Genomic DNA, 11261 nt, shown 5'->3' with positions numbered 1-11261 from the left:
AATTTTTTTTGTGATTTGATTGAAAAATGTATTAGGGTATGATCTTGGGATGAAGTGAGGAAAGAGATAGAATATTGCATTGATTCAAAGATTGATTTGGAACCTTTTGAACTCTCCTAATTGGTTATAGTTTCCGTAATGAATTCAATATACTTTGGGATCACAAATTATTCTTGACGTGCAGTAAGAAGGATTGCATAGCGATAGCGTTGGAATTTTATTTTTTATGATGTTCATCTACTTTTATTCTCTCTCTTTTTTCACAGTATGAATATATTTATATACTTTTCATTGTAATCAGGTAAAGTTCAAAATAAGATATACTTTGCTTATGTAATCACTATAGTAGTGTAAATGATGCATAATTATATTCCAAACATTCTGCCCAAGTCAGTTAAATTACATATGAAAATCCTTCTAACTAAAATATTATTAACTCATTGTTGCCTCTTTTCTCCATAATCATCACCAACCTTTCTTTCATTCTAGCTCTCCTTCCTTCCAATGGCTGGCGCTTTGCTGGGAACTGTGTTTCAAAACTTGCAATCTGTTGTTAAAGACCAACTTGCAACTTATTGGGGTGTTGATCAACACACTCAAAAGCTTTCCAGCCATCTCACCGCAATTCGTGCTGTCCTCAACGACGCTCAGAGAAAGCAAATAACAAGCCAGGCTGTGAAGGATTGGCTGCAGAAACTCACAGACGCAACATATGTGCTTGATGATATCTTGGATGATTGTTCACTTCAATCCAAAAAGGTGCACTCTGGTGACGAACGAAGTTCATGCTTGGCCCGTGTGCATCCCAGGGACATTCTCTTTCGTTTTCATATTGGAAAGAGGATGAAAGACATCACCCAAAGATTTCACGATATCAATGAAGAAAGAAGCATGTTTGAGTTACGTGATGGTGTAACAGAGAAGCAAGCAATGAATGATGATGTTGATTGGCGCCAAACTAGCTCTGACATTACAGAACCTATAGTCTATGGCAGAGACCAGGATCGAGAGCAAATTGTGAAGTTTCTTCTGGAAGATGCCAAGAACAGTGAAGACCTCTCCGTATATCCCATAGTTGGTATGGGTGGACTTGGCAAAACAACACTTGTCAAGCAGGTCTTCAATGATCACAGGGTATGCAACCATTTTGACTTGACAATTTGGGTTTGTGTTTCTGATGATTTCAACACCAAGACAATACTAGAATCCATCATAGAATGTTGCACGGGACAAAATCCCAATCTCAAGACCTTAGAAGCAGTGCGGAAAAAGGTTGAAGAAGTGTTGCAGAGCAAGAGGTATTTACTTGTTCTTGATGATGTGTGGAATGAAGACCAAGAGAAATGGAAGCAGTTGAAGGGGAAGTTGCACTGTGCTAGGGCAGCTAAAGGAGCTACTATTTTGGTCACCACTGGACTCGAGGAAGTTGCTTCCACCATGGAGACACACCCTGCGTATCTTTTGAAAAAATTATCGGATGACGACAGTTGGTAATTGTTCAAACACCATGCGTTTGGACAAAACAAAGAAGAAATAGAAGAGCTCGTGGCAATTGGCAGAGAGATAGTGAGAAAATGCGTTGGTTCGCCACTTGCAATCAAAACACTAGGAAGCCTTCTGCGTGATGAAAGTGAGGTAAGCCAATGGGAAAATGTAAAAGAAAGTGAGATTTGGAATATACGTGAGGAAAATTCTATCATGCGTGCTTTGAAACTGAGCTATTCTAATTTGGAGTTGTCTCTGAGGAGATGCTTTTCTTTTTGTGCAATTTTCCCCAAAGATTTTGAAATAGTCAAGGAAGAAGTAATTCATCTTTGGATGGCTAATGGATTTATTAAATCTGAAGGAAACGTAGAAGTGGAGGATGTTGGAAATAAAGTGTGGAAAAAATTAGACCGTAGATCATTTTTTCAAGAAGCACAGTCTGATGAGATTGGTATGATTGGAAGTTGCAAGATGTATGATCTATTTCATGATCTTGCCCAGTCTATTATGGGTGAAGAATGTATGATTATTGAGAAAGGAAGGTTGACTCAATTGTCAACTAGAGTTCACCATTTGCACGTGTTAAGTTCTAATATCTCTGTAGATATGGCTGCATTCAAGAAAGTTGAGTCCCTCCGGACTTTTCTTGATTTTGGTAATACTGGCCTGGTGCCATCAACCCGTTGTCTCCGAGCATTATGCATTAGTTATTTTGTGTTGTCTCCACGGAATGATTTAGCACATTTGAGATACTTGAGTGTGCGTTGGAGTTCGAAGGCATGCTTGCTTAATTCAATTTGTCAGTTGCCAAAATTGCAAATATTGAAACTAGAAAATATGAGCCAACTTAGGTTGCCCAAAGAATTAACCCAATTACAGGATCTAAGACATATTGTGATTAATAAGTGTGAGTCAATATCAGAGATGCCTCCGAATATTGGCAAGTTGAGGCATCTAAGAACACTGAGCACTTACATTGTGGGTTCAAAGGCAGGGTGTGAGTTAACAGAGTTGCATAGCTTAAAGTTGGGAGGCACGCTGAGAATCGAAGGCCTTGAGAACGTCCCGAATGAATGGGATGCTAAACAAGCAAATTTAATTGGTAAGAAGGACTTGAATATCCTACACTTGTCATGGGGTGGTAGTGCTAATTCAGAAGGTAGTAATGTTAACGTTGAGAGAGTACTGGGAGCCCTGCAACCTCCCTCAACTCTGAAGAGTTTCGTGATGAAAGGGTATAAGGGAAGACAGTTATCGAGTTGGATGAGAAATGGTGCAGTTCTGAGAGACTTGGTGGAAGTTAAACTCTTGGATTGTGACAACTGTGAGGAGCTTCCTCCACTTGGTAAACTACCACAGTTGAAAAGGCTAGACGTGCGTGGAATGAAAAATGTGAAGTGGATAGATGGTGAGTCGTATGAAGCTGTGGAAGAGAAGGCATTTCCATCGTTGGAGGAATTGAGGGTGGAGAATTTACCAACTTTGGAGAGGTTGTTGAGAGATGAAGGAATAGAGATGGTCCCTCGTCTCTCCCAATTAAGAATTGATGGTGTGATGAACCTTAAAGTCCCACATCTTCCTTCTGCTGAGAAGCTATATGCTAGGAGAATTGACGCAGCGACTTCCTTCATTGAAGGGGTTGGGGAGAATATGGGGTGTCTAAAGACCCTGGATATTAGGGTGATTAAAGGAGTCATGGTACTACCTTACCACTTAAAAGTTGAGTATTTACAAGTGTGAGAAATTAAAATCATTTTCTCAAAGGTGTGCGACATTTAATATGTTTGGAGAATTTAAGTATCTGGTCTTGTCCAGAGCTGGTGGCTCTACCAAGCAATATGAGCCAACTAACTGCCCTTCAGACGGTCACAATTGGGAGTTTTGTTAAAATATCTTTCTGTTATTGTATTTGTATTAGAATATTTTCTATTACTGCAACCATTATATTTTGTCTGTTTTCTGTTTTTGGGCCCTTTTGGGTCTTTGGGCTCTTACGTGTGCCTATATTGTTTTACCTTCTGCATAACACAATGTACTGTACATTTTTCATTAATCAATTAATGAAATCCTTTTTCTCTCATTTTTTCTCTCTCTCAAAGCTTCTCCTCACTCTTTCTCTGAACTTCTCGGTATTCACGGTTCTTGTTTTTGGCTCTCTCTTTTATTCCTCTTTTACTGCAATTGACCATTTTTGTGATGGTATCAAAGCTCTTCTTGGAAGAGCTCTGCTGCGCTTCATCTCTGATTCCTCATTGATCCTGTCTCACCGATCTTTCTTTCCCTTCTCTTTCACTCTTCCGCCCCTCCTCTATTTTTCTTTGATTTCTCGTTTTTTCTTGTTCTGTTTTTTTTTTCTTCTAATCTTAATCCTTGATTTGGTTTCTTTTGAACAGATTTACCTCTCGGGATGAAGAAGGAAGAGGAGAAATCAGCCCCAAGTTATCTGTATCTTCATCCAAGCGAGAATCCAGTGACTCCTCTTGTCTCGTCGGTGTTGGACCCTAGCAATTATCATCCATGGAGTCGGTTGATGCTCACGGTGTTAAGCGCTAAGGATAAACTCGAGTTCGTAGATGGAACCGCTACACAACCAGCAAAGACAGATTCCACCTTCTCGGCATGGAATCGGTGCAACAACATGGTGGTCTCGTGGCTGGTCCACTCTATTTCCGTCCCCATTCGTCAAAGCATCGTCTGGATGGACAAAGTTGATATTCTCAAGGTGACCTCTCACGCATTTCTGACCTCCAAATGGAGGCATCCTCCTTAAACCAAGGTGAGCTCTCAATAACCGACTATTTTACAAAGTTAAGGGTGATTTGGGATGAGTTGGAAAATTTCAGACCCGAATCTGTTTGCATCTGCAAGAATTGTACTTACAATATTTCCTCTATTGTTTCTCAACGAAAAAGAGAAGACCAAGCCATGCAATTTTTGAGAGGTCTAAATGATCAGTATAGCAACGTTAAATCCCATGTCCTTTTAATGGAACCTGTCCCACCTATATCAAAAATCTTTTCTTTAGTAGCTCAACAAGAGCGACAATTGAGTAGTAATGCTTTGATTGCTAATATAAAGAATGTTCAACCCATGGTTAACAAGAGTAATGTGCAGTCTTATGTTGTTTGCTCCTTTTGTGGTAAGAATGGTCATAATGATAGAGTGTGTTTTAAGAAACATGGTTTTCCCAATCAGAATGAGAAAAAGGTCAGTCACAATAGTAATAGAAAGGTCTGCACACACTGCAACAGAACTGGCCACACTGTTGATACATGTTATAAGAAGCATGGTTACCCACCCGGTTACAAATTCCAAAATGGTAAAAATTATTTTGTCAACAACATTGCCACCCAAGAGGAGTATGATTCCAACAACAATGAGAATGGCGATACTCATTTTACTCAGCAGCAATATCAAATCTTAACCAACCTTCTCAAACAAGCAAACACCTCTGCTGGACAAGTTCAAGTGAATCAGGTTGGGTCTTTTGCTGCTGATACAAGTCAACAAGACCGGGACTCTAGCTCTGCATGTAACACACATGCCTTAAAGATTCCTTCATTAAATAAATATACTTGGATTTTAGATTCTGGAGCAACAGATCATGTTTGTTTTACTTTATCCGATTTTTCCATCTATCATCGTATCAATCCAATTCTCATAAAATTACCCAATGGCCACTATGTTACTTCCAATTATTCAGGAACTGTTAATCTCAATGACAAAATTAGCCTCACAAATGTTCTATATGTTCCAGCTTTTTTTTTCAATCTAATCTCTATATCAAAACTTACTTCTTGCCTTCAATGTCATTTAACTTTCTGCTCTAACAAGTGTATCATACAGGACAGCAGAACCAGAGACAGGATTGGTTCAGCTGATTTGATTGGTGGCTTATATTGTTTAGATAGATCCATTTCACAGCATGTTCCTCCTCTCTTAAATTGTATAACTAAAACTGTTGGTCTTTGGCATCAAAGATTAGGTCATCCTTCTGATGAGAGACTAAAGATTTTACAAACCTACTATCCTGATATATCTGTTGAAAAGTCTTATTTTTGTGATGCTTGTCACCAAGCTAAACAAAAGAAACTGCCATTTTCTCTTAGCACTACTCATTCTGCACATATATTTGATTTAATTCACATGGATGTATGGGGTCCTTGTTCTGTTATCTCTATGCACGACCATAGATATTTTCTCACTGTTGTTGATGATTTTTCCCGCTTTACTTCGATTTTTTCTATGCAAAATAAGTCTGAAGTTAGAGCTAATGTTGTGAGTTTTGTCTCTTACGTTGAAAATCACTTTCAAACAAAAGTCAAATCTATTCGTACTGATAATGGTGTTGAATTTGTGATGAAAGATTTTTTTGCTTCAAAGGGCATTTTACATCAAACTTCATGCATAGAAACACCCGAGCAAAATGGTGTTGTTGAACGAAAGCATCAACATATTTTAAACGTTACAAGATCTCTCCTTTTTCATTCCAAACTCCCTGCTAATTTCTGGAATTTTGCTGTCCAACATGCTGTTTTCTTAATTAATTGTATTCCTACTCCTTTGCTAAAAAATGAAACACCATATGAAAAATTGCATGGAAAGTTGTGTGACATTTCTGACTTGCGTATCTTTGGTTGTTTGTGCTATTCCTCTACTCTTGTTGCTCATAGAAAGAAGCTGGACAGTCGCGCTGTTCCTGGTGTCTTTCTTGGTTTTAAACCACACACCAAAGGTTTTGTCTTTCTAAACTTAAAAAATCACAAAATTGAAGTTTCCAGGAATGTTGTTTTTTATGAAAATTGTTTTCCATATCTTTTGAAAAATGAAAAAGATCCCAACAGTCTTTCGCTTCCCATACCACAACACTATGCTCAAACTTATGATGACATAAATCTGCATAATGACCATAGTTCTCCTGATAAAAATGATGATGATCTTTGTGTTGATAACAATGACGTGCCTGCTGTTACCCTCAGAAGATCTGACCGTAATAGAAGGATGCCAATCTATTTGCAAGACTTCCATACTAGCAGTAATCAGGTTAGTACCAAGTATCCCATACAAACTTACATTAATTTTAATTCCTTATCCTCTAATTTTAGACATACCATAATGTCGATCTCTTCTCATGATGAGCCTCAAAACTATGAGGCAGCCATTCAAAATCCTTTTTGGGTCCAAGCAATGCAGAATGAGTTAGCAGCCCTTGCAGCTAATCAGACCTGGAGTATTACAGATCTTCCCCCTGGAAAATCTGCCATTGGTTGTAGATGGGTTTACAAGATCAAATATCACTCAAATGGTACTATAGAAAGATATAAAGCCAGGCTAGTAGCGAAAGGCTACAATCAAATGGAGGGTCTAGACTTCTTAGATACGTTTGCACCAGTAGCAAAGTTAACCACTTTAAGGCTTCTCCTGGCTCTTGCTGCAGCAAAAGATTGGGATCTTAAGCAATTGGACGTGAACAATGCTTTCCTTCATGGAGACTTAAATGAAGAAGTTTACATGAAGCTTCCCCCTGGTTTTCCAGTAGCAAATAGAAATAAGTGTGCAAACTTCAAAGGTCTCTGTATGGCCTCAAGCAAGCCGGACGCCAATGGTATGCCAAACTTTCCAATTTCCTCAAATCTCATAACTATAATATCTCCACTGCTGACCACTCTCTTTTCTTGAAACATGATGGAGAGAAAATAACTGCACTTCTTGTCTATGTGGATGACATAGTCTTAATTGGGAACAACCTTGCTGAAATTAATCAAATCACAACCTTGCTTCATCAGCATTTCTGCATCAAGAATTTAGGGGATCTTACATACTTTCTAGGCCTCGAAATTGCAAGGAACAACACTGGTATCCACCTTAGTCAACAAAAATACACCTTAGATCTCCTTAAAGAAACTGGTATGGTTGCTTGTGCTCCTTCTCTCACACCCATGGCACATACTCTTCGCCTCACTACTGATAAAGGAGAAAGACTCAATGAAGAAGAAGCTACATCCTATAGAAGACTGGTAGGACGCCTCATTTACCTTACCAATACATGCCCAGATATTGCCTATGTTGTTAACCACCTCAGTCATTTTGTATTTGCACCTACCAACATTCATTCTCAGGCATCTTTTCATGTTCTCAAATATTTAAAGGCCTCACATGGTGCTGGTATCTTTCTCCATAACAATACTCCTGTGCAGATCAAAGCGTACAACGATTCAGATTGGGCCACTTGCCCCGAGACCAGAAAATCCATCCCGGGCTTCTGTGTATATTTGGGTGAGACTTTAATTTCCTGGAAATCAAAGAAACAACAAACAATTTCAAGAAGCTCCTCTAAAGCATAATACAGAGCATTAGCTGCTACCACATGCGAAATTCAATGGCTGGTCTACCTTTTACAAGATCTTCGAATTCCCTTCATTCAACCTGCTCTTGATTGCTCACAATCAAGTTTTCCACGAACGAACAAAGCATATAGAGATTGACTGCCATGTAGTTCGAGAAAAACTCAATCAAGGACTGATCAAGTTGCTTCCTGTCTCCTCCTTCATGCAAACTGCAGATTTTTTCACGAAACCTCTACCACCTAAGATGTTCAAGACCTTATATTCCAAGCTGGGAATGAAAAATATCTATTCCCAGCTTGAGGGGGGATGTTAAAATATCTTTCTGTTATTGTATTTGTATTAGAATATTTTCTGTTACTGCAACCATTATATTTTTTTCTGTTTTCTGTTTTTGGGCCCTTTTGGGTCTTTGGGCTCTTACGTGTGCCTATATTGTTTTACCTTATGCATAACACAATGTACTGTACATTTTTCATTAATCAATTAATGAAATCCTCTTTCTCTCATTTTTTCTCTCTCTCAAATCTTCTCCTCACTCTTTCTCTGAACTTCTCTGTATTCACGGTTCTTGTTTTTGGCTCTCTCTTTTATTGCTCTTTTACTGCAATTGGCCATTTTTATAAGTGGGTGCAAACCTCAACCCTATGAGTCGGTTTTATGGGGTTGAGTTAGGCTTAAAGTCCACTTTCGTAACATGGTATCAGAGTCATTTCGAGCCTATCCTAGCGAGTGTTTGTGTTGGGCCTATCGTGCCACCCGCTATCGGGCCGCTATCAGACCACACAAAATATATAGTCCCACGCACGAGTTGGCAGTCTCGGCGTGAGGGGGGTGTGTTGGAGATCCCACATCGACTAGAGATTAGAGCCTTTCATTGTATATAAGTGGGTGCAAACCTCAACCCTATAAGCCGGTTTTATGGGGTTGAGTTAGGCTTAAAGTCCACTTTCGTAACAAGTTTCTCCACATTACCGTATGGCTTACAATGTGTCCCCTCCCTACGAACTTTGTATATAATAAATTGCAAATCTATTTCATTGCCGGAGTGGGTGGGAGATATGACTTCCCTTCAAAAAATTAGAGATTTCGTTATGTAGGGAGTTGAGGTCACTACCGAGTAGCATTCAACGCCTCACCAACTTGTCTTCTTTATTAATAGGCGAATGTCCATATCTGAAGATGCAGTGCAAGAGGGAAACGGGAGAGGATTGGCAATACATAAACCACATTCCAGAAATACATCTGTTTTTCCCAATGAAACCGACTTTTTGTGGTAAATTCAGGAGTGTTTTGTTTACTTCTCTCCCTAATGTGTCACTTTGTCCTTCAAAATTGGGTAGCCTTTTGCGCAGTGTATATATTGAATAATAAAACAAGGTTTCAGTATTCCCCACTTTTATGGTTGATGTTTTGCACGTACTGTACCAAGTCTTAGTCAGTAATGTTTTTGTCCAGATAAAGTAGTAAAAGGAAATCAGTTTTTTTATATCCAATTTCTAGATGATTTAATGCCTGATATAAATTCATTTCTATTCTTTCTTTAATCTTTTTTTTCTCCTCTCCTTAGGATTTTGCTGAAGTCTTTGATGTGGTTGATCTGGATTGCATGCATGATGCTATGAATAAGCTTAACGGTGATTCTAAGAAGATCAATCCTCAGGTATGCATCATTCTTTTAATTTTTCTTTGCTCTTGTTCTCCATGTAGTCATTGATGGTACTTTCGAAAGTGATTTCAAATTGTTATCTGCTATATGGTGTTCCACGTGCCTTAAATTGGAATAAAATTTGAATTTGTTTATGATCAAATATTGTTTGTTGAATTGTTTTTAAACGTGTAAGTGGTAAGAAAGATTTGTGATTGTTTTCTTAACATGAACAAAATTTTATTTTGAATTGTTTATTTAACATGTATAAAAATTGATTTTGAAAAAATTTCTTACTAACACCAGTGTGGACACTCATGAATTTGATTCAAAATAACTGTGTAGGCTTAAAGTTTAGATTCAATTCTTTGTGTTTGCATTTCTGAAAGGATATATCTATTAGGCTGCAAGATATCATTTAAGAAACAACATATCGATAAGAAATGGTTAGTTACTAAATTTTGTATGGTCACGGTGCTATAAGTAGCAGAAGATATTTGCAATTCAATACATGGTTTCGGTGGTAGTTTGTTGTTTTAAAACCCTGTAAAGATGCACTTATGTATTTCTTCTGCCACTGTGCCTAATCTTGAAATGAAACTCTAGAATGAAGATAAGGCTCGTATTCTTTTTAATGCTCTACCAAATTCATCTGAACACTTCTAGAATGAAGATAAGGCTCGTTTGGAAGAGATCAAACAATCACTTTTCATGTGCAGTGCTCAATTCAAATAAAGAAATCTCAAAAAGCGGAAGATATGAAAACTAAAAATAATGCAGAATGTTTGAATATTATGTAGGGCAGATCAGAGAAAAGAAATTCTAAACTAAACAAGCATAGATCTAAATCCATAAATCAATCATAAAGCACTTATTTAGTCTTTTTTTTATTTTCTTTCATAGTTTTGTGATAACGTGACCCTTGGCAAGACTTCATCACTTAAGTAAGACCAAGTATATTTTTATTTAGTCCTCGACAAATTATATTTTGTATTTAGTTCTACAACTGAGGCTCACCGTGCAAGTCCATGATTATGTTGTTCTTAGAGATAAAAATAAAATATCTAATAAAAAATGCAAAATTATCTATGAACTTGAAGAATCAAAGCAGAGTAACTATTTAACAATTAAAATTGATTGAATAAAAACTTGAATCTAAGTCTAGATGCGATAAATATCACAGATAAATAATTGTTGTAGAACAGATAAATAATTGTTGTAGAAAATAAGGAAGCCTTGAAAACTAAGATGCATTATTTGTGCTCAAGTTCTAAGGTGTTCTGTTGTCTTAATGTGTTTTATGTATTTTCCCAACTGGCATTATATTGTGCATGTTTTTTACTGGATTGATGAGTAATTAGGGACAGTTCTGTTTGTTGCGTTTCATTTCCCAAGGTTATGTTTGAATATGTTCCATAGCAGAATGTCTGGTCAAGCTCTATTTGTGTTAATATGTTTCTATTAATTCTATTCATTTCATGTTAAAACAACAGGAGGAGTGATTGGTGTAAGTCATTAAAGGTGAGAGGATTATCACTAAGGTGTTGTTGATTTGGAAAACTTACTAGAAGAACACCACTTTACATTTTTACAAAATATTACTTTTGCAGTAGTTAAACTTTTTATGAGTTTGAGTTGAGCTTTTTGAATCTTCATAAACATGAAGTGTCAAATTTCACGATACAAGTGTTTGATAATGGGTAATCTTTTACTGTGATGTACGGTTGCTTACCAATTGCCAATGTGCATGTTTCCTATGACAGTATACAAGTGGATGTGATTTT

At 37.5% G+C, this 11261-nt stretch overlaps 1 pseudogene; it reads left to right on the top strand.

Moving 5' to 3' along the window:
* The first annotated feature begins 475 nt into the window (after positions 1-475).
* On the top strand, positions 476-9828 carry LOC137811164 (putative disease resistance protein RGA4; annotated as a pseudogene).
* The last annotated feature ends 1433 nt before the right edge of the window (positions 9829-11261 follow it).

The sequence above is a fragment of the Phaseolus vulgaris genome, chromosome 2, assembly GCF_051622355.1.
Source record: "Phaseolus vulgaris cultivar YP4 chromosome 2, ASM5162235v1, whole genome shotgun sequence".
NCBI classification, from domain to species: domain Eukaryota; kingdom Viridiplantae; phylum Streptophyta; class Magnoliopsida; order Fabales; family Fabaceae; genus Phaseolus; species Phaseolus vulgaris.
The sequence above is the reverse complement of the archived record's forward strand: the minus strand, read 5'-3'. Positions and strand labels throughout refer to the sequence as shown.